Genomic DNA, 24862 nt, shown 5'->3' on the forward strand with positions numbered 1-24862 from the left:
AGTCATAATAAAATTTCATTGTACAATTGTACAATTAACATTGGTAAATAGTAGTATGTAATCTGTAGCCCTTATTAGAATTTTGCTTTTCCCACAAATATCATTTGCCTGGTCCAATATCTAAACTAGGATCCCAGATTTCATTTACTAACTGTTTACTTTGTTTCTACTTATCTATAATAGTTACTAAGTCTTTCATTGTCTCTGGCACCACTGAAACATTTGATGAGTACTGGTCCATTATTCTGTAGAATGCCCCTTACTCTGGGTTCATGTGCTGTTTTCCACATGATTAGATTAAGGTTTGCATTTCTGGTGATACCAAAGAGGTATTACTGTCCTCGCTGCTCCATATTTGGGATGTGTGGTGTATTTCTCAGGATGTACTTGATTATTTCTCAGGATGTACTTGATTAAGGTGACATTTGCTAGGCCTTTCCACTGCAAATTTACTATTTTTCTCTTTGTAACTAATAAATATATTGGGTGACATACTTAGGGATTATGTGAATACCCTGCTTCACTCAATTATTTTAGCATCCATGGTGAATCTTGCCTGCCTGCAACAATTATTACTGTGGTGTTTGCCCTCATGGTGATTTTGTATTTCCCTTATTGTTTCTCTGTTATTATGTGATAATCTGATAATCTTTATGTTATTTTAATACTTGATAGTAATACAGAGCAGAACAACAAAAATAAGACATTTCTTATTTTTGTTCCTATTTATTAATTAGGGTTTTTCTTGCATTCCTTCCAAATACTTTTAACTAGATCAACTTCCTTCTCCAAAGCACCCTTTGGCTAAATTTTCCTGGTGCAGAGTTATATTCACCCAAACCCTGCCGACACCAAACCTCACTCATCCCATTATCTTTCTTCCTTCCTTCCTTCCTCCCTCCCTCCCTCCCATCTACTGATAGATAGAAGCTGATGCTTATATATGAAATGCTAATGATCTACATTGGCAACATATACTGAAATTGAAATTTTCTTCAGATTTTAAGCTGGCACAGTTCCATTAAAAAGACGATACTCTAATTGCTTTGAATGAATCAGTATGGTCTCTGTTAAGTCATCTGCTCATTAAAAATTCTTAAAATAAGAAGTGTGATGATTTAATGATGATAAAGTGTCTGATTTGAGAGCTCCCTTATGAAAGTTTACCACAGCTTTGGGAGAAAATTTGTAAAACAGAAACAAAGCATACAGTACAGTGATCTGTAATTCTGTAATGTGAGATTACATTTTAAAAATCATTTTTCCATAAATATAAATTGTGAATAGTATGATTAAAAGTTTATTAATACCAAATCATAAAAAGCTTGCAAGTTTAAACGACAGTTGTCACTCAGCAACCCCTCCACACCACCACTGGCCAGCAGTAAATATTCCTCAGCATATTCTGTAAATTCTAAATTTTTTTTGATAGATGTTGGCAAAAATATTTTCTAGATACGTTAGCTTCCTGCTCTGTACATCTATTCCTAGAATGACCTTTAAAATATATGTATTATGTGTAAAATAATAATAGAATTTTTTTTCTTTTAGATACTTAAACAGCAAATAATGGCTTTGATCATCTTATAGAGAACCTTTTGTACTCAAGCTTTCTGTGAATCTTTTTGATGATATATTAATGCAGATTACATTGTCTAATTTTGTGACTTCTGCATTTGTTTAGCTTTATCACAGACTTACCAACAATCTCCCCATACCTCATCCCCACCCTCCCACCCCACCATTTAAAATCACTAATGGATTTGCAGCTAACCTTTGGCTCTAGTCATGGTCAGTTGCTTTCAGTATCACTTGTATATACACTGAGCTGATAAGTACTGTGGTTCATTTTACTCTTGAGCAAACTGAGTTTAAGAAAAAAAAAAGGAAGCAGGGGAAAAAAAAGATGAATAATTACCTTAGTTTGAGATGAAAGTGGTGAAAAATCATTTAATAGCTTCCTAATTCTAGGCATAAAAATAAAATAGAGCTTTGAACGGCTGGATGGTTATGAGGAAGGCCGTGCAAGCAGAAGGTGGGGGAGACAACAAGGGTAGGAGGTAAGGGTAAGGGTAGCTCTTAATTATGGTTTCCTTGGGTTCCTTCAAACTGTATTTTATGTGGGGTTATCAGTTTGATAAGATTATAATTAAAATTTACATTGTGGTTTAATCATGGATTCCTTCCCACATCGGGGGCTATTCTTCAGTATTCCCAGTGTCACCGTTGTACATGACATTCTAATTTGTTAGTTCATCAGGAGGGCACTGTGCCCTAGCTTATAAAGGGTTACTTGTCATGACTCAGTAGGCTAACAAAGCTTTTGTTGAAAGGGGAAGTTAATGAAAAGAAAGATTCCACTCTTTATAGTTCAAATTATTAGATATCTCATGCAAGAGAAATATTGGGAATTTTCTCACTACACTTTACAATATGCTTAAATTAAATACAAAAATATGTATCTCCCATAGTGGGCAAGAAAATATCATTTGATAATTTAATACACAGAATCTAAAATATACAACTGTACTATTATAAATAACCTTTAAAAATTACCATTGCATGGGAGAATGCTTTTAATATCATTCCTTTTTTTACTTCAAAATAATGATAATCATCAATATGATAACCTATAAAGGATTTAAACAACATGGTTAAGTGTAGATTGAAAGGTATAATGATAAATTCCATGGCAATTTGGTTATTTACCTTCATGTATTTAAATTACACGATTTCATAACATGGGCTTGTCTCCTCAGATATTGTTAACCAAACACAATTAAGTCAGTCACGAAATATCTATGATGTAATTACCAGAAGAATAGCATTAAATTAGGCAAGTTCTATGAAAGCAGATACACCTTCCACAAAATAATAAAAATGACTTTTCATTTTGAAGATTTCCTGAATATTTAATGTAGCATTTTGATTTCAAATTGAGAATTACTTGTTAAACAGTGGAATTAAAAAATATATGTATGTCTGTGTGTGTGTGTGTGTGTGTGTGTGTGTATATAAATACACACACATATTTTTTAATTAAAGTATCATCTATACACAATCTTATTTTGGTTTCAAATATGCAAAACACTGGTTTCACAGTTACCCATATTACTAAATGCTCACCCCCCTCTAGTGAGGTTACTATCTATCAACATAGTAAGATATTATAGAATCATAGACTATATTCTCCTTTCTGTACTACTGTCCCCATGACCAACTTGTATTGTGATTGAGAATTATTGTGCCCCTTTATCTGCTTCACCCTCCTCCAAACCTGCCCCAACCCCTCCCCCTTGGTACCAATAGCACTTCTCAGTGTCTGTGAGTCTACTGCTATTTTGTTCCTTTTGTTTTGCTTTGTTTTATACTCCTAAACAGTGGAATTTTATGGTAATTCTAAAGACCTGATAGAATAGCACAATTCAGGAGGGAAAACTCCTAGTCAACCTTTTGTGCCTTTATTTTATCTTCCACATTAATGACTTGGATCTCTTCATGCTTGTTGCAGCTCTTTCCCAAAGACAGTAGGTTCTAGAGGTAGTTTAGAGGTGAGGGGTCCAGGTTTAATTCTGCCACCAAATACCTACGTAAACCTGGGCAACTTCTTTAACTTCTCTTAGCCTAGCTTTCATCATCTGTTAAATGAAAGATTTTGAAAACATTATTAAATTCCCCCCCATTAATAAATTTGTAACTTCTATCAATTTTGAAAAACCCAAGTTTTACAATAATCTTTTAAAGATGCAGATGTGTCCCTTCAATCAATGGGCTCTCAGTCAGTGAGCAGCCACAGGAGTGGTATGAAGGGGTTAGAAATTTTTAGAAAATGTTCATCTTACCTGCCTTTAAAATTACAGTGATGGCTTCAAGATGTATGTAGGACAGTACATCTTATGACATCCAGTTGAGGGTTTCCTGAGAAGTGTGCCACGTGCATTCCCTCTTTCTCTCTCATGTACAAACACACACAGACTAATGTGTGAATTACAGAATATATTATAAAAATTCCTAGGAAAATAGTTCAACTTTTGAAAGTTAGGGAGTAATTGTGGAGGAAAATAAAAAGTAAGTTGGGATCTGACAAAGAATAGAAGCTAGTGAAGAGATAATAAGAGGACACAATGTCTTAGGAAATGGGACTGTGTAAAACTTTGAGAGAAGAGATAGTCCTTTTGAGAAATCCTAACAGCTCATTAAGATTGAACTTCATCTTCAAAACTTTTGACTTAGTTCAGGGAAAGGTAGTGGACATTTGTTGAGCACATGCTGTGTTTCAGGCAGTGTTTGGTGCTTTAGACTGGCTATGTTTCTTGATCAGTTACATATTGCCATATAGCCAGTCTTCATAAAGTCTCACATTAACACTTCAGTTAGACAGCTACTTAATACTAGATAGTTTGATCTAATTGATTTAATCATCTTCTTTCAGTCTCACCACTGCCTTTTACTGATGAATCACATCCAACTCTTACTCCTGGCCTTGTAATATCATCTTTATCCAAACTCTACTAGCACCTCCCTTCTATTAGTCAAATGGCATTTTAGACAGTGGCTCCTGTGAAAATCTCTTGGTGAATTATGTTGAAGCATGTATTTTTCCCTCGATGGTACTCTAATTCTCTCTTTGCAGACTTACAATGTGTGCATATCATTCATTACAATACATTTCACAAGGAACAGTAGCCTTTTCTTTAAAGTTACTGTAAAATATTGATTTGTTTCTGAAACTATTTATCTTCAGGAGGTACATGTATTTCTTGGCAACTGTACCTTTAGCTCTGTTAGCTCTGTGTGCAGGCACACGTGTATATTTGTTATGTGTGTTGGAGGTATAGTAGAGGAAGGTAGTACCAGACATTCTTGGGATATTTTCCTCCCAAATAAGAATTATAAATATTATTCTTTTAAAAAAAATCAATTTTGATCATCTCATTTTACAGAAGAAGATCTGAAACTCAGAGATAAGAGTATATCTCCTTTTCCTACTTTCAGTTCCAGTGCTCTTGGTATAATAAGGTTAGCCATGATAGCATATCTGTTTCAAGCTGTGAACTTGTATATGGCAAGGTACGTATTTTTAAAAGTACTCTTCAGTGGTACTCAGACTATCTCACATGGATGCTCGATTTAGAAAGTACTTTTAGAGGATGACTAGAAAATTGATTCTCTGAATTTATGCCTTTCAACCCAGAGGATAGAATAAAGTGTGTACTGATTATTTGGGAAATATATGCATAAAATTAGCTGGCTATTATCTAGTTAATAAGCTCTGCTGTCTGGTGTGCTATGAAGTGGAAGTGAGAGGTTGTTGGAAAGAGGATATAAATGGTGCTTTACAAGTCTATATTGATCTTTCCTTTTGTTTTCAATTTAAGGTTTTGAAAAAAGTAATTTTAACGATAAGGAAAAGTCTAGTGAAAGTCACCATCTCCATTCTAACGTGTTATGGCTGATTAGGTTATTAAGCCAGCATGTTCAGTTTTCTGATGTAAGTTAAATGGGAGTAGATTACATTTTGGATACCTTTTTGCATGTGTAAAAAACAGCAACTAATAATAAATTATTGTATGAAACATAATTAAGTTTTCATCCATTCATTCAACAAATGTTTTGAGTGACTCTTATGTGCCAGGCATTGTGCTAGGGGCTAGATAAAATAATTTAAAAAGTTAAGTTCCCTCTGTTTAGGACAAGTTCTAGAAGAGATACACCAGGAAAGCAACAAATTCAAGGCAGGGTTATGATGTAGGAATGAAATATATGTCCCTTCAGTGTTTGTCCCTTGTGTAACTAAGCCCAGGAGAGTGATGGAAAGGGGGATGGTACACACTGAGCTCTGAAGGATTTAGAGACTTAGCTGGGAGAAGAAGCCAGAAAGGAGTAGTCACAGAACAAGGAACAGAATGTGAAACACACACAAGTGAAAGAGTACACAGCATATTCAGAGAATAGCAAATTGTCTTTTCCGCGGCAGAGGGGTTAGATGGGTGAAGGGTGTAAGATGAGACTGCTGAACAAGACAGAAACTGCTTCACACAAGGCCAAAACCAAAAAGTTTATGTGTTGTTTTAGGCGATGGGAAACTCTTCTGGGATGTTAGTGGGAGAAGGACATATACAGAATTCACTCTTGGAAGAATAACCCTATGATAGAATTGAGGATGGATCGATAAATATAAAAATCTCATAAACACAGAGAGATTAATTAGAAAATTCTGGCTTCCAGATGCTGCGTGAATTCCCTTCCCATCACCACTCTTCTTCCCAAAAGAAAGTTTAGATGAAGAACCATAGATACTAGAAAATGAGTGACTCTTTAGATTAAAATTCTAATTGTTTCATCATACAATGAATAAAACAAGGTCAAGCAGGTTAAACAGCTCACCTAAAGCCAGAGAGGTTCTGACAAAACTGGAATTTAGGACCCTGATCTCCTCTATCTCAAAAAACATGGATTAAATTTCACAAGTAACCAGCACTTCAGGTTTGCAGAAATATTTTAACTAAAGTATTAATGGTGATGTGTCTGTGTTAGGGGTACCATGAAACAAGTGACTTTCACAGGCAAAACTCTCTGTGGTTAAAAATAAAAAGACAAAGGAAAATGAGATCTGATTGTTAATGTAATTAGATGATGATCTAGTGGGGTAACAGATCCATAAATGCCATTTATTGCCTGATGATAATGGAGCATTCAAAACTCCAAACTGGTGCTTGAGTCCCGCTCTCAGAAATAATGAGGGACCTGCTTCCTCCATCCTGCTCCTTGCAAGGTGCTCAATGCTACATTCTGCATAATGATGTGCAAACCCAACGAAATGGTTGTTCCCCATTAATTCCACTGTGTTCTTTTCTGTTGCTATAGGTTCTGAGTTTTGAAAATTGGGCATATATAAAGTGCTATCACAAATAGGACAGGAAAAGCATATTATGATTAACCTCTCTTGAGAATTGCCAGATTCACAATATGTTCACAAAACTTGAACAAAAGAAATATGCCTAGGGTATCACACACTGTAGTGCTTAGCATTTACATAGAATCCTTCTTTTTTTAATATTTTTTAATAATCCTCTCAAGGCTTCTAGCAGAGTATCTACATCACATTTTAAAGTGTAGTTTGACCTCCAGGTTGCTACTGGCTCCTTCACACTGAAGATTTCAGTGTCTGATAAATAGAGCTAGTTGTTCATATATAGAGGGAGCACTTTACAAGTACACATATTTATTCAGGTGGGTGATGTTAGCAGGCTGTTAAACTTCATAATACTCACTATGAGATGATTCAGACAATTATCACTCCCAGGGAGGATCGATGATTTGTGTGCTCAAGAATACAGGTTGGTAAGTGGCAAAATTTGTGCCTAACTCCTAAGACCCTTAGCCCAAGATATCACTCATCACATTAGCTACTGTGATAAAAGGAATTGGTACATTTGTCAATACACTATTGTTTAAACAGTGAACTAATTTTTAAAGGAGAACAGTTTCCTGAAATGTATATATGCATCAATATTGTCTCAGCCCTAAAGAATCTAAATTTAGGGAAATTGAATTTTAGATAAAAAGACCTCTTGGGAGGTAAAATGGAAGTCAATCTTCAATTATTTCAGGGATCACTGCGGGCCATGGAGCACACATTCAAGGTTACTAGCTATGGGGTGCACTGTGCCCTGGTACCCCTGATGTCCATAGTATTGCCAGCACAAGTCTTCAGAGCACCGTGGCTGCGGAAAAGCAAACCTTAAGCATAGGTGGAGTAGTTGCCTATTTACTTGGGTAGGTTCAGCCCATTTCTAATATTTGCAGAATAGGTAGAAAATTAGCACATTGCTTTTTTGGAATGAAGCATTGATCATGTTTGTAAAGGAGATACAGGCCATGGTAGAAAAAAAATTAGGAAATATAGAAGAGTACATAAAAAATCACCCCTCAGATAACCATCAAGAACATTTTCATATATTTTCCTCCATGATTTTCTCTGTGCATAGTACACCAAAAGGGCTCTACACAAATCTGCTTGTAGTTTATAGAAGGATTTGGGTTGTGGAATGATTCAGGCACCCTGGTTACAGTCTTGCTTCAGCAGGATGAATTGCTGTTCATGACCATGTGCCATTTTACAAGGCTTTTTTTCATTACTGAAAATATGTTTTTGCTAAGCTCTCACCGTGCAGTCATGGTACAATAAGGTTTCTACTGTTCCATTAAAACAGTGTACACACCTTATAACAAGAGGATCAAATAAAATATAGAATATTTCTTACTCTTTATGTCTTATGTCATGAGATGTTTTGTGATACCTCTGTTAGGGTATTAAGGAAGATTACATCTTGATCCTCTAAGTGAGAGGCCAGTTATAACTGGATGTCATTACTGTTGATTAGATTGGACATAGAAAGAGAGGCAGGTCACTTCAAGAATTAAAGCAGTTAACAAGTTGTGTTCACAGATTATAACTGTGGAAAACCTTTCTCCCTGCCTCTCCTGAGAGGATGGAGAAGTCTTCTGAAACTTGCAACTTTTGTCCGCTTCCTATAATTCTGAATGTTTTACTAATTTATAAAAGGGGAATCTTTATTTGGAAGGTCAGGAGAGGAGTTGGATGGAGTAAAGGGAATTGCTGATGTCGGGGGGTTAATTTAGTTTTACACAATGGAATCCTATTGTAACCCAATCTGTTGAGCTAAAATTGTACAATTCACTTTATATTCTCATCCCATTAAATTGTCTTTGAAAACAGTTACAGGTAAAAGCCCAATATTTCCTTATCTGTGGGGACAATTCAGTTTCTCTAGTATAAGACTTTTATCTTGTCTCCTCTTTGGGGGAAAGGAACCACTATAAATAGTAGTGAAATGGATTATGAGAGTACATAAATGTTTATCAGCATCTGTTTAGTAACTTGAGAGGTTTTTGAGAGATTCCAAGAAAAGAAATAACTGGGTGAAAGGAAGAAAATATTTTTAAGACTGATGCATGCTGGCAAATTGCTTTCCAGTTTATGCTACCACTAACAATGAGTAAAGATGGCAGTTTCATCGCACCTTCTCATTACTATCAAAACAAAACATAAAAGACTCACTTTATTTAAAAATATATTACTTACTTTTTGCAGACAAATACCCTCAAATACAGCTACAGGCCAAGCCATTCTCAGTTATTAAAGTCTTTGTGATAGGCTCTTTCTTTAGGTCAAGAGCAGAGCACTTCGAGAGTACATTTGGAGAAGCAGAAAAGGGAAACTCTATGGTAGACAACCACTTTAACTCTAGGGACATCAAGTGTTGGTCATCAAGAAGCCCATGCAAGGAAAAGGTAAATCTTAAATGGCGAGTAGGAGGACAAGTAAGTTTTATTGAAGACAAAACTTACCTCTGCCACATGTTTGCACAGGGCTTCACACGTACTTTGGAAGTTACTAATTGTATTAATTGTGTAGGGCTGCCATAACAGAGAGCCACAGAATGGGAGTTTACACAACAGATATTTTTTCCCTTTATGATTCTAGAGGCTAGATGTCCAAGATCAAGGTGTCTGCTGGGTTAGTTTCTTCTGAAAGCCTTTCTCCTGGGCTTGTAGATAGCTATCTCCTGGAGTCTTTAAATAGTCTGTCCTCTATGTTTCTGTGTCCTTGTCTATTCTCATAAAGACACCAGTCACAATGGATTAGAGTTTACCCTGATGACCTCATTTTCACCTAATTAACCTTCTTAAAGACATTCTCTCCCAGTACAGTCACATTCAGAGGTCATTGGGGCTAAGATTTCAAAATAAGAATTTGCAAGGGACACAGTTCAGTCCATAATACCAATGCATTCAAATTTCTGGTTTCTCCTTAAAATATAATACAGTGTGTATTATATGTGATGCTTGTCCATTTATTCCCTATTATTATGCCATCATTACCATCTTTTACTAGGGTAAAGTATGTTGCACACCATGATCTTTCTGAATTTGAATCTTTATGTTCACAAGCACATCTGGTTTGATAGCAAGCAGATACAATGAAATTATATTTAGTCATAGCTGTATTTGATTTCTTGAGTTCAGTTTCCATGCTGTATATAGCATCCTTCATTGGAGTACAATGTATCTATTAAACTTGCTCCTAAAATTGGGTCATACATATTAGTAGTGAAATAAAAATTTCCTCCTAGATAGGTTGAAAAGTAAGTCATTTTAAGGACTTAACATTTAAATAAGGTGATGTGGAGTAACACTGCCACTATCCTTTTGATCTTCTGACTGTTTTGACAGGGAAAAATGAAGTAGCCTGGAGAAAATCTTCCATGATAAGCTCTATGGTTTAGGCTTACAAACTTGACATGCATGACATGGTTAGTTCCATTTCACTTAGGAAATGGATACATGCAATTTTGGCCATAAATGACATAGTTATTCTATATTTTATAGCATGAATAAGACATAGGAAAATAAAAATGTGTAAGTATAGCTTCTAAATATATTCATTAACAGCTATGTACTTGGTACCTTTAAAGAAATGTAGATAAGGAATGATATAAAAGATTGCCTTTGCATTTATTTGAAAAATACAGATATATTGTACAGTTAAGTTTATTGGCTATTAATAGTTAATAAGGAATGGGAGAAATAACAAAATCTTGACCAATTCTAAAGCATTCATATTGGGCATAAGGGACATAAATCACTGTGATGCTCATTTAATTTATTTTAGATTAAAATAGTGGTTCTGCTTTGGTGAAGTAATTATTGACATATCTACTTTCTTAAGAACATCTCTTATGTTCAAAACATAGGAAGGAGCAACATGATAGTAATGAGTATTTTCAAATGAGCAAAATGACAATAGGGCAAAATTACTATTTGTTTACACTAAACAGCAACCATTATTTATTTTTCAAGGGTTGGTTTTAGTTCAAGTCACTGTACACATTGTACCTTTATGTAAACTTTCAATAGAAATGTACCTTAACTTTGGTTAAGGTAGTTGTTATTTTGATGTAAATTAAAAATAAAATAGTAAACCACCTTTCCTTAAAAATTATTTTAGTTGTTATCTATTAATTATGATATATTATCAATTCTAATAATGATAAGGCAAGTAACCTGTCTATTAATGTAAAACTAAACTATTTCAAATAGGTAATGTCTAGTTTTGAGTTTTGTGTTCTTTGAAGAATAAAACTAAAATCAGATAGTTCACTACAATAATTTTTCTGACATTGAAAATTCATTTGAGAGAAGCAGTGGGGATACCATTATGTATAGGGTTCAGATCAGCGTAGTATAAAGCTCTTGGTGACTAGTATCGGACCAACCTGGGTTTAGTATTAGATGGGCACAAGAGCTTCTCTTGCAGACCTCAGTGACGTGTCAGTGACGTTTCCGTTAATGACTTCACAACGCAAAACCCAAAAACTACAAACTCACACACACAACCACTTTTATTTTGATTTCTCTGATGGTTGTTTCAAAAATAAAGTTTGTCATCTATACTTAACATTGCTCAATTGGTGCATGATTACAATGTGAAAGTATAATTATGTTAAAATAGAAGAAATGCCAATTAAGGTTTTCACACTGAGAGGTGAATTTTAGACTGGAAATACCAGGAAAATATATTTAAAATATCCAAATTGTCTAATAATTTTGAACAACTCTTTTTAGTTTTCAAATGTTTTATAATTTTCAACAGCTATATCCTAAGAAGGGTTCTAAGCAATTTATTTGTATTAATTCTTGTAATTTTTACAACAACTTCATTGCATGTGAAAAACTGAGAGTTACAGGAGATATGTAGATTGGCTAAAGTCCAGTTTGGCAAGTATTCTGTCCAAGGTTCAAACCCCAGAGTGTGAAACTGTAGTTTTGGCTATAAAATAAGATGGCCTAAATTTTAATATGTATTTTTAAGCACTGAAAACCTATCATAAGCATCTTATGTGGACCCTTCAAACAAGTGTGTATGTGTGAGCACACACTTCTGCATGTCTGCTTTGATTGAATAATGGCTGAGAGAGCATTAAAGGGGACCCAAAAGCAAGGTTTCCTCACATTGCCCAGAAAGTCCTGAGGCATTCCCATATAACAGTGAAAACCCCCTTAGCTCATATTTTGAGTGCATTTTACTTGATTATCCACTCAGGTGACTTGCAGAGCTAAAATTCTTTGGCTTGGTAAACTTTAAATATGGAAGAAAAAATACTTTTATTTCTACTTTGTTGTTGTCATTTATCATTCATGCTAAACTTGAATTCCAATGTACCTGGTAGAGATAACCCAGGAAGGCTATTTCTTTTGATTTTTCTCAACATTTGGAAATTTCAAGCATATAGGATGCCAAAAAATAGGAACAAAGTGAATGGTTCTTTCATTCTACATTTAATTGAAGTTCTTGTAATTAGTATTAACACATTTTCAGTCAGAGTTCTTACGTTTAGATGTGTGCTTTTATGTGGGTGTCCATTTGAGCATATTTGGAAATGCAGTTCCACACCTAATAGAATAATAAAAAAGAAAGAAATGAAGGAATATTGAGATTAAGCTCAGCAATATGTGATTCTATTTCCTCTTTTGATGTTTAAAGTACTCAAGTTCAATTGAACATATTTATTATCTGCACATACATTCTAGTTTTGCTGCCTGAAAGTTTGAAACATTATTACTGTGAAAATGCTTCTGTTAACTTTAATTGATGTTCCACTACCACTTTTTGATGAACAAATATAGGGTTTTCATTATCCTAAAACCTATTTAACCTGCTTCTTCATCATCTTGTTTTGAACATGATAATTCATTTAACATTTTGAAAAGTGATGTCTGAATTTTTGCCTTAAATTGAGTATTGTGTGCCATGTATTGAATCTACCTGTATATTTCTTCTAGGAAAAAAAAGTTTCATTTAAGACAAAGGAATAAAGCTCCTTTGGAGATTCAAATTGAGAACTGTATCAATATTTATAGCCTATCTTTTTTTCCTTAATGAACTTCAGCAAAAAAGGCAAAGATAGAATATCTTTTTGAAGTTGATAGATATCCATTATCAGCAGTGGTAGAAGTTTAAACCATTTTCTTGTTTTAGTTTTATGTATTGGCATTTTTCAATCTGTTTATTATATGAAGTGTATTAATAAGCATATATATTTTTTACAATAGGTTCCTATCCTGAGACCACAGCAGGATGTGCCTTGGACAAAGGTATGCACATTTAAAATATGTTTCAAATTTTCTCTATGAGTAAAGCATTAAAATGTTCTAATAATTATATTACCATCACATTCTTAGATACATGAAATTATAGTATGTATTCTTGTTTATGATATATACTCTTTCATCTAGTAAAACATGACACTAGTGAGAAAAAAATCAATTAAAAATCTGGTTATCAAATATGTGTCATTGCCTGGCACAGAAAGCCTTGATCCATACAACCTATAGTCAAAGAACTGTTATCATTTATGTCCTTGCAAATAAAACAATGGAACTATCCTAAAGTTGATGGGAGGTATTTAATATAGTATTTAATGACACTAATGATTAATTTATTGAAATAGGGTATATATGAGTTAAATTATCAGTCAAGAACTACCTAAGACTGTCACAGTTTGGGGGAACCAAATAGTTAATTTAATTTAAAATTGCATGTCAATAGGAACTCTGTACTGTACTATAAGAAAAGAGGGAAAGCACATGGCTAATAGAGGATGCCTGTGATTTCAAAATGGAATGCTATTGTAAAAAAAAAAGAAACTGTAGGTAAAGAACATTATAAAGATCATGAATTGTAATGACCCTGAATTCTGAGGGAACTGAAAAGAAAACATATATGATGAATACGGAGTACATAGTGTGAATTCTATGAGTAAAGACAGAAGGAATGAGGATTCTTAGGGACTGTAATGGAGAATGACAAGAAGCGATCAATTGAATCTCATGTGGAGGAGCTACTCAAACAAGTCTTTCTCTGTGGAGAAAGGAGCCAAGAAAACAAAATTGCCTTAACTTGCACATAGGAATTTAAGTGAGTTCTAGGATAAGGTATTGAGAGAGGGTTTGATGTTATTATTCTTGAGATGTTTAAATATTGAATGGATTTTCAAATGTCTATTTAGTTTCTCTAAAGCTTCTCTAGACCATTTACCCTATTCAGGGTCCTTCCAATCCCACACAGAAATTAATGAGGCATTTCCCTTTTTTTTAATTTTCTGCATGATGAAGTAATTTTATATTGAACGGAAGGTTGGAGGTTAGATTGTGGTTTTAAGTATAATGTGGACACATATGTTATTGTTAGTAATGACTGATATCTTTTCTTCTTTATGCAAAAGTTATTTGGGCAAATAGATTTATATGCACACCTTTATATTTAATTTTAGCTCACAACGTACTACGTACTGTGTGTGTTCTGCCATGTTACTTTTGTATGAAAAAATAAACTCTCATCATATCCATATGCATGATGGATTTTTAGAAACTGGGTAATTTCCAGAGATTTTAAAATTGAAACACACTCTGAGCATTCTTTTTCTTGACCCTATTTTTCATACATATTTTTTCCTCTTAGTCATTTTTAGTTCCTATTCAGAGACTGATGTAGCTTTAGAATATTCAACTTTAGGATACCCAAGGACAGTATGCCAGCCAACATGCTCTGCCAGACAGGGAATGGATGACTCCAGGCACAAATCTCTGTCATGTCAAAGCTTTGGCATGACATTTGGCAGGGAACTAAATCAAACATAGCACAATGCAAACAGTCACAGTTTCCCATAGCTGTGCAGCCTTAACCTCTAGCCTGCTGTTGGTCATTACTACTCTTTCCACCTGATACTCCAGGCCACAACATTTCTAGCAATACACGTAAAACTAGGGCATTTCCTAAGCATTCTCATAGAATAAAGAGGTGGAAGAATCATAGCTTTGAAATGGGACCTTCCTAGTTTTGAAGTGTGACTCTGTCACCTACTAGCTGTGGAGTCCTGGGCAGGTTGCCTCAGATAAAAAATGATTTCCTAATAATTATCATATGGATTGGATGGGTATTAAAATGACATAATTATCCTAAAGCATCTCTTATACTTGTTACCTAATAGAACATTAATAAATGTTATTTTGCTCCTTCCCGTTTCTATAATGGGTTGGGTTTTGTGTTAAACTTACTAATCATCTTGATCATTCTGTGCATATAAGAGGAATGACTCTAATACACATTTTAAAATTTTAGACATGTAAGCATGTGCAAAAAATACTTCATCTTTGGGTGGGCACTGTTTTTTTGGCAAAGGAAGAGTTATTGCAAACTTCAAGATTTTTTTTATGTTCAATTCTTTTTTCTTAAAGAGTTGCATCTGATACAGAATCCTTTTGTTGCACAACAGTGTTGGAATATCTTTGATTTAATTTTAGCTTTTGTTAGTTTGCTAAGGATGGAAAACCACACTGTAAAATGTAGATGGCTTAGAAAAATCATACCTGCATAGCACACCCAAAATATCTTACTTCATTCGTTTTGTTCAACTTGTTGAGAAATTACTATGTGTTATATACTGTAGGTGCTCTGGATTCAAAAAAAGATATTCTGTTCTCTGTCTTCTAGGGAAATTATAATATTAAAAGGGAGGAGACATGCAAACATATTTTAAAATGCTATGGTAACAACATAAGGAGAAGTGCCAATGAAGGGCCCATATAGAAAAGTCATTTTAATCACTCTGGCTTCCTGCAGAGATTGATACTCCCAGTATCTTGAATGGTGATGGTGAACTGGTCAGATATCAATGAGATATAGAGACTTGAGGTGGGCAGATGTCAGAAATAAAGGCAGGGACATTAGTTAGGAGCCTATTGTCTGAACTAAAACAGTGATGGTAGTAATAAAGGCATAGATTTGAAATTGGGAACTGAAATCTTCCCACTTTGGGAAGTTATAAATCTAAGATATGCTGAGAAGGTTATTTTCACAGGAGTAAGATGTATGTGTAACTGTCTTTATTATAGTGTTCATTATAACATAATAGTAGGAAATAAATTAACTATTAATAGGGAAACTGACAAATTATGACATTTAGGATAAGATATTTTACAGTTTCTAGAATTCAGATTTTGAAGTTTATTTACAGGGTTTATGTTCTTAGAAAAATAGGTCAAGCTGTAAAATCATATTATAGTACTGCACCTCTTTCATAACTATGCTTTTATACATACATAAAATATAGAAACACACAGAGATACTCAGTTATATATAATGTGCTTTCATTAGGGGTCAGGGTTCAGGAATACATAGGGATGGACCAGAGAGGGACACGTCTAGCATCAGCAGTTATGATCTATAGACAGTAGGTATATGTGTGATTTTTTTTTTGAAACTTTGATATGTGCTTTACATTTTATACGGTGAACTTGGTGAATACACCCTAATGTAGCTTACCTGAGCCCTGTCTCCCGACCTTCATACCTTGGTGTAATTTCCGCTCACTGAGTGTGAGCAGAACTTCTGACTTGCTTCACAACAACAGAATATGGAGAAAGTGACAGGCTGTCGCTCCTATGATTATGCTCGTTCTATGGCAAAGGTGTGAAATAGCACCCCACGAATGCATTACATTATGTACGACTATGTTTTGTTAGAAAACTGGCTCTTGTTCTGCTGGCCTTGAAAGAGGTAAGCTGTCATCGTATGAGAGGATCTTTGGAGAATGCCACATAGGGAACTGTGGCAGCCTCTAGGAGCTCAGAGGCCTCTCTCGCTGGCAACCAGTGAGAAATCAAGTACCCTAGTCCTGCAGCCCTAAGGAAATAAATTCTGCCAACAACCTGCATATGCTTGTGTGAAATAATAAAACATACATGTTTTTTTTCCCCCTAATTCTGGGCACAGAGCTCCTAAAACTCTTGTAATTTCCTAAAAGCATTGGAAGCACCTTTTGGTCTTTGACCCCAGTACCTAGCACAGGGCTCCTAAATCCCTTGTAACTTCGAGATAGAATCATTTTTGTCCTAATGAAGCTGCTCTTGCTGTTCTCCTTGGTGTACTTCAGGGGCAGGGGCCACCACAGAAAGACCAGCCATGATGAGAAGCTTGGACCCCTCAGCCCTACCCCTGTCCTCAGGGAAGGGAGAGAGGCTGGCGAGGGAGTTAATAATTGATCATGCCTACATGGTGAAGTCTCCATAAAAATTCCAAAAATACAGGATTAAGAGAACTTTCAGGCTGGTGAACACATCCACATGCTAGGGGCGTGGCACAGCCTAACTGCTCGGGGCAGAGTCTGCTTGGCTTATGCCCTTCTAGACTCCGTCTTATATATCTCTTTATCTTTCCTTTCATTCATATTCTTTAATATACTTTCTAATAACCCAGTAATCTAGTAAATAAACTGTTTTACTGACTTTTGTGAGCCACTGTAGCAAGTGAATCAGACCGGATGAGAAGGTCATGGGACCTCTGATTGGTTAGAAGCACAGGTAATAACCTGGACTTATCACGGGCAACTGAAGTGAGGGTGGGCTTGGGTGGGGCAGCCTCAGGGCACTGAGCCCCTAACCTGTGGGCTCGGTGCGAACTCTGGTAATGTTGAGGCATTACTCTCGTGTGTGTCCTTCTGCTTAACAGTTAGTGTCAGAGTTGGGTTAAATGAGGACCTAAAGGGGAGTTGCTGTTACCATAAGTTTGGTGGTCTTAGAAGAAGAGCTTCTGTGGTCTCTTGTGCTTGCTCTCTCTTTCTGTCTGTCTGTCTCTCTTTCTCCTTTGGCACACATACACAGAGAAGTCAGTGTGAACACACAAGAGAGTAGTTGCCTTCAAGCCAACTGAGCTGCCTCAGAATGGCACCTACCTTCCCTGTCTGCATTCCTGCTAACTTTTGGTGTTGTCACTATACTTTAGCCTTTCTGATAGGTGTGTAGTTTGAATATTTTGGTTTGAATTTTCATTTCTCTGATGGGTAATGATTTTCAATATCTTTTTCATGTGCTTATGTGACATCTGTATCTCTTCAATGAAATGTCTGTGTAGTTTGCCTATTTCATAATTGGATTATTTATTTTCGAACTGTTAGGCTTTGAGAGCTCTCAAAATGAGTATGTGTATGAATAGTGTATTGAATATATATGTATGAAAGCTGAGTGGAGATAGTGGAGATGAAGATGTATTATCTGGAAGTTCAGACAGGTTAACAGTCAGTAAGCAGTTGTACACATAAGTCTGAAGCCCTGGGGAAAGATCAAGGATAGAAACAAAGATTATAGGATATCTTGGTTAAGAAGATCTCGGAGCAGATCTTGGAGGGCAGTAACTTCAAGCTCTGTGTTTCCCTGAAGCAGAATGGTACCTTACTCTCAAAACATTGACTATGTGTTATTAAGTAAATTCTCTTTCAGTTCCTTGGACTTGAAATTCTACATAAACTCTCTGGTTTTCTCATTTATTACAGACCTTCAATATCACTAGTATTTGAATAGTTTCAATAAGATATATGAATTTTTCCAGTGGGAAAACTAAATTTATGTTTTGACATGTGGCATAGACAGAGGGAGACAGGAAAGGCTTGGGTAGACTACAATCTAGAATTCAGATTACCCACAGAAAGAGTATAAATATTTTATAATGAGGTCTTTCTCAGGACACTATAAGAAATTTCAGTTCTGAGGGCAAATCCATTTTCTGGGAAATTAGGTGATATGCCATGGCAGCCCAATAAAGCAGGCAATACTGGGAGTTTGACATTAGCAAAACTTCCACCACCATATAGGAGGAGAAAAGGAAGCAATATCTGAAAGTCTAAAAGGACTAGAGCATGTTTGTCAATAAAAGGCATCCAGTGGCAGAGCAACAGTTCATCCTTCAACAGAGACGTTAGCTGTTAGAAGACACCTGACTCATTTTCTGGTCTTTGTACTGTACTTTGTAGGTTTATGGTACTGGTACAAACTATAACTCCACCCAAATGGAACAGGGACTAAGAGGTGTCCTTGCTATACTAGCACTAACGCTTTAGCTGCTGAATTGTGGAGGCTCTTGGAGGAGAGGCTGAGGCTGCAAGGTCAATGGAGAAGGGGTGATTTAAGTCAGTGCTTACTTACCAACTGTATGTAAGGAAGTCAGAGTAAAACCAAAGTCAAAAAAGCAGACAAGGAAATTCATTAAGCTATGTAATAGAGTGGGCCTGACCTAGCATCAGAAGGCCCTGAATATTCCAGGAAAGTTCCATTCAATGGGTTCTACAGGGGGGGTTTAGGAGGGGTACTGCTATGCAAATGTATTAGCAAAATGATGTAAGCTAATTTTTACTGCAGAAGATTTTTCCCAGACTTCTCTCTGCCCACCAAGGGGGGCTAACCCGCAGTGCAGGTTTATTTTAATGACTTTATAATGAGGAAAGTTCACTTCAGGACTCCCAGGAGCATGCCCAGTTGGATTCTAGCTTGTGGAATGTCTCTGTGGTTTTACTCCTCCTGCTAGGGATTTCCTCATTGGTGGAAGCTATCTGTAGTCTCCACTCTTGAGTCTCAACTTCTCTGTGGTCACCCAGACGTCTCTTCCAGCTTATCTCTGGCTTCCTGCCTAACATAAGCACTTTAATATTTTAATAACCAATGCAGCCAATACCAGTACAGCCTGACTGAATATGAGCCTAGATATGCCTCTAACTAAAGGGTCTCCGTGGAGCTGGCTGGGAAGAGAATGACTAAGTAAAAGGAGCAAGGGACCTCCTAACTCAAAGACAGAAACTGGGAGGTGGGGTATTTTTAAAAATTATTTGACTATGGAGATCATAAAAAGTGGCTTGATTAAAGAGTCTGGAGTGCTGAAGGTATAAATCACATGGTTTTTTGTTTTTTGTTTTCATAAGCACAACCTTCCGTGCTCTGACAGACTCCCTTACCTATCGGGTAGTGTCCTTGTTAGCTTAATTGCATGGGGATCCCACAACTTTCTAGTCACTGTGTTACCCATATTTCTTACTTTTCTTGTTAAGAATTAGTTTTGATTATTTTAAAGATTTAATCTCATATTTGATTCAGAGATCTTCCCTTTTCTGGGGCACAGGTTAGACCTGACACTGTAGTCGTTCTGATTATGTTGGGGGTTGTGCATGGTGAGGGTGAGAGGTAGTGAAGGAAAAGGGGGAGGGGTCTCGAGTGCCCTGTTTTCACTTTCTCACATTCCATCTTCCCTCCCTATTATTTGTGTGGGTTGTTGGGGGTGTAGGGGGGGAATCACAGTATTCCCACATGTAACCATGTACCTCTCCTTGGCAAGAGACTGTTTTTTGTCAGTTGTCACTGCTTATCTATCTTTGGCCCTCAGTGCTTTCTGCAAAACTGGAACCCACTTGCTCCCAAACTGTGCTTTTGAGGCTACTTCAGAACACTTTTTCAGAACTACTCCTGTATAGGTGCCTAGTGTGCCAGACCTGGCTGAGATTGGGCCACTTTTTACCTTTTCTCAACCCCTCATCAGCCTCCATCATACGTGGCCACATCACAGACTTCACATTTGAGAAGACACATGGCTCTCTGTTGCTCTCAGTAAGAAATGCCTTAAACTAAGTAGTAAACATTAACTAAAATATAAGGAAGTCAATTGAGCAATTGGGTAGAAGTAAGAGAGCCTCCATTGAAGGATGTATGTTTTCTTATAAGGAAGGAAGTGGTGTTGTTTTCCTACAGTAGGAAAAATTAAGCCTGGTGTGACATAGATTTCTTTTCTTTTTGTGGGATACTATTTTTCTTCAGATGAGTGCTGCATAGTTCAAATACAGCTTAAGCATATTAGGCTGTTTGCAATATACTCAGTCAGAATTATTTGGGGACTTTTCACCAGCAGAAACACAATGGGGACTATCCAAATATAAGCATTATTACATTGGTAATAATTATAACCTAAAGATCAGCAATTGTAAGGTGTTATTAAGAGCATGCAGGAAATGGCTTCACATGTGCTACAGACTGTGTAAGTTGGGAAGTAAAGCCAAAATAACGATGACAGGTTTGCAGAAAACAAGGGATCTTAATTCTTTGTTATGATGAGTGGGATGGTCAAGAGTGTATACATATTTTTGGAAGTGTAGGTTAACATCTGTGTCCCACGTACTTGTTATGAAAATTCTGCAAGTTAGGAATATCTATATTTAGATGGGGGAATTGAGCCATAAATTGCATAAATAAATAAATATGTGACAAGCGAACTGTTCTGACTGATTCTAAATCCTCATTCTTTATATGAAATTTTAGTGGCTAATATGGAAAAATTGAATAGGGGGATTGGGCTACAAGCTGGTTTTGATTAAAGAAGAAATAATTATTTTGTAGTAAATCATTGCTCTGAATTTCCAGCTGTTTTAACTTTTGCTGAAATTGTCCCTTTCATGCTGAGAAAAATGACTGAACAACAAAATCCCCCACAAAATTTATATAAAACATCTATTCATTTTAAAAGTCAAAAAGTTAGTGTTTTCAGTTGCTTATGAAGATTTACCTAACCCCTGAAGCTGCTGTGCTAAAAATCACAGGATGTTGACTCTACAATCCCATACATATTTTGTATTTTATTATAGAACTTAGTTTCATGTGCACATAGCAGGCTATCATTTGCGTGAAACTTAACTAAAAAGTAAATATTAAGTGTTTTCAGATAGAATATAAAATATGCAATTGCTTAGTCTCCATTGCACCTTTGCTTTCTACTATGAATAAGTGCTAAGGAAATGATTATAAAGGGAATTCCAGTAAACTGCTCTATCTTTATTATGTTGCCTAAATTCTTCTGAAGTTGTGCTGATATACTAAGTAGGCCATTGAAGTGAAAATAATTCTGTAATAAACACTCTTTTCATATCTTTGAAGAAAACAGTGATTCCATAAAGGTATTCTATGAAACACATTCTTGTAGAAACATTCCGGGTGAAGTGAGTTCCATGGAAAAACTGATTTGAGAAAACTGTATCTCATCACCCTATGGGAGATTTAGCATGTTTATTAGCATGATAGACATTGAACATTTGTGCAATAAAATATTGTTAATGTTCAAACTAGAAAAACTTGGAGCCAGTATAGCCACATGGTAAACAGATTTTGTAATGGTTAAGAGTGTGGTCCCTGAAGTCAGACTGGGTTTGATTCCCTGCTCTACAACATGTCTAAATTGTGATAAAGTTCACACAATCTAAATTAATCATTTAAGGTAAGCAACTCCACAGCATTTAGTACAGTAAATTCACAATGGCTTTTTCTTACTCTTCCTATAAAGACAGGAATGGCTTTCACATTATACAATGGTTGTAAGAACTCATAAAATTATCTAAACAGTGCCCTTAGAACATTTTAAATATGTTGAATTTATGTGGTCCTCTTTAGCATCCAAGGGAACAAGTGTTCAAGGAAACACACTTTAAGAAATGCTGATAGATGTCAACAGAACAGGAAAAGACGGAGGGAAGATATGGACCTTGGATTACTTAGATGCTAATGAGTCTCACATGACACTCTAGTGCTCCAGAAAATGGACAGTTAATACCCATGTTTATCTCTGTCTTTCTGTACAGTGGTATGGCTAAGTGGTTTACATGCAGCAGTTAGGGAAGACAGGTGTGGAAGGAAGGAAAGATAGAAGGAAGTCCCAGGAATCCATGATCTTATAAAAAGAGGCATGTTCTCCCCACTTTAATTCAACATAGTTCTGGAGGTTCTAGCCCTGGCAATCAGAGAACACAAATAAACAAAAGGCATCCAGTTTGGCAAGGAAGAAGTTAAACTGTCCCTGTTTGCAGATGACATGATATTGTACATAAAAAACCCTAACGAATCCACTCCAAAACTACTAGATCTAATATCTGAATTCAGCAAAGTTGCAGGATACAAAATTAGTACACAGAATTCAGTTGCATTCCTATACACTAATGATGAACTAGCAGAAAGCAAAATCAGGAAAACAATTCCATTCACAATTGCATCAAAAAGAATAAAATACCTAGGAATAAACCTAACCAAGGAAGTGAAAGACCTATACCCTGAAAACTATAAGACACTCATGAGAGAAATTAAAAAAGACACCAATAAATGGAAATATATCCTGTGCTTATGTATAGGAAGAATTAATATTGTCAAAATGGTCATCCAGCCTAAAGCAATCTACAGATTCAATGCAATCACTTTCAAAATACCAACAGCATTCTTCAATGAACTAGGGCAAATAGTTCTAAAATTCATATGGAACCACTAAAGTCCCCGAATAGCCAAAGCAATCCTGAGAAGGAAGAAAACTGGGGGGATTATGCTCGCCAACTTCAAGCTTTACTACAAAGCCACAGTAATGAAGACAATTTGGTACTGGCACAAGAGCAGACCCATAGACCAACAGAACAGACTAGAGAGCCCAGATATAAACCCAAACATATACCATCAATTAATATACAATAAAGGAGTCACAGACATACAGTGGGGAAAAAACAGCCTCTTCAACAGCTGGTTTTGGCAAAAATGGACAGCTACATGCAAGAGAATGAAACTGTTATTGTCTAACTCCGTGTACAAAAGTAAACTCAAAATGGATCAAAGACATGAATGTAAATGATGAAACCATAAATAAAACTCTTAGAAGACTACATAGGCAAAAATCTCTTGAATATAAACATAAGCAATTTTTCCTGAATGCGTCTCCTTGGGTAAGGGGAAAAAAATGAACAAATAGGACTACATAATGCTAAAAAGCTTATGTATAGCAAAGGACACCATCAGAAGAACGAAAAGGCATCCTGCAATATGGGAGAATATATTTGTAAATGACATATCCAACAAGGGGTTAATATCCAAAATGCATAAAGAATTCACATGCCTCAACAACCAAAAAGAAAATAACCCAATTAAAAAATGGGCAGATGATGTGAAGAGACAATTCTCCAAAGAATAATTTCTGATGGCCAACAGGCACATGAAAAGATGCTCCACATCGCTAATTATCAGAGAAATGCAAATTAAAACCACAGTGAGATATCAGCTTACACCAGTTAGGATGGCCAACATCCAAAAGACAAATAACAACAAATGCTGGTGAGGATGTGGAGAAAGGGCACCCCTCCTGCACTGTTGGTGGGAACGTAAACTAGTTCAACCATTGTAGAAAGCAATATGGAGTTTCCTCAAAAGCTAAAAACAGAAATACCGTTTGACCCAGGAATTCCACTCCTAGGAATTTACCCAAAGAATACAAGTTCTTAGATTCAAAAAGACAGGTGCACCCCTATGTTTATTGGAGCACTATTTACAATAGCCAAGATATGGAAGCAACCTAAGAGTCCATCAGTAGATGAATGGATAAAGAAGAGGTGGTACATATATACAATGGAATATTATTCAGCCACTAGAAAGAAACATCTTACTATTTGCAAGAGCATGGTTGGAGCTGGAGGATATTATGCTCAGTGAAATAAATCATGCAGATAAAGACAATTACCAAATGATTTATGTCACTTGTGGAGTATAACAACGAGTCAAAACTGAAGGAACAAAACAGCAGCAGACTCACAAACTCCAAGAAGGGACTAGTGGTTACCAAAGGGGAGTGGTGAGGGAGGGTGGGTGGGGAGGGAGGGAGGGAGAAGGGTTTGTGGGGTAACATGATTAGTACCCATGGTGTGGAGGTATCATGGGGAAGACAGTGTGGCACAGAGAACACAAGTAGTGACTCTGTGGCATCTTAAAACGCTGATGGACAGTGACTGCAATGGTGTATGGGGGGGGACTCAATATGGGTGAATGTAGTAATGACATTGTTTTTCATGTGAAACCTTCATAAGAGCATATATTAATATATACTTAATAAAATTAATAATAAAAAATAAAAGAGGAATATTAAAGTTTTTTCAGGGGAAATACTTTT

At 36.0% G+C, this 24862-nt stretch overlaps 1 protein-coding gene across 1 annotated transcript in view; it reads left to right on the forward strand.

Annotated features, from left to right (window-relative positions):
• The window catches only part of PTPRD (protein tyrosine phosphatase receptor type D), a 2165650-nt gene that overhangs the window by 825514 nt on the left and 1315274 nt on the right, over window positions 1–24862 (forward strand). The window contains exon 3 of the mRNA XM_073228519.1: window positions 13141–13182. The gene's annotated coding sequence lies outside the window, so the exon portion shown is untranslated. The remainder of the gene's footprint in view (window positions 1–13140; window positions 13183–24862) is intronic.

Source organism: Manis javanica, chromosome 2 (genome assembly GCF_040802235.1).
Source record: "Manis javanica isolate MJ-LG chromosome 2, MJ_LKY, whole genome shotgun sequence".
Lineage (NCBI taxonomy): Eukaryota > Metazoa > Chordata > Mammalia > Pholidota > Manidae > Manis > Manis javanica.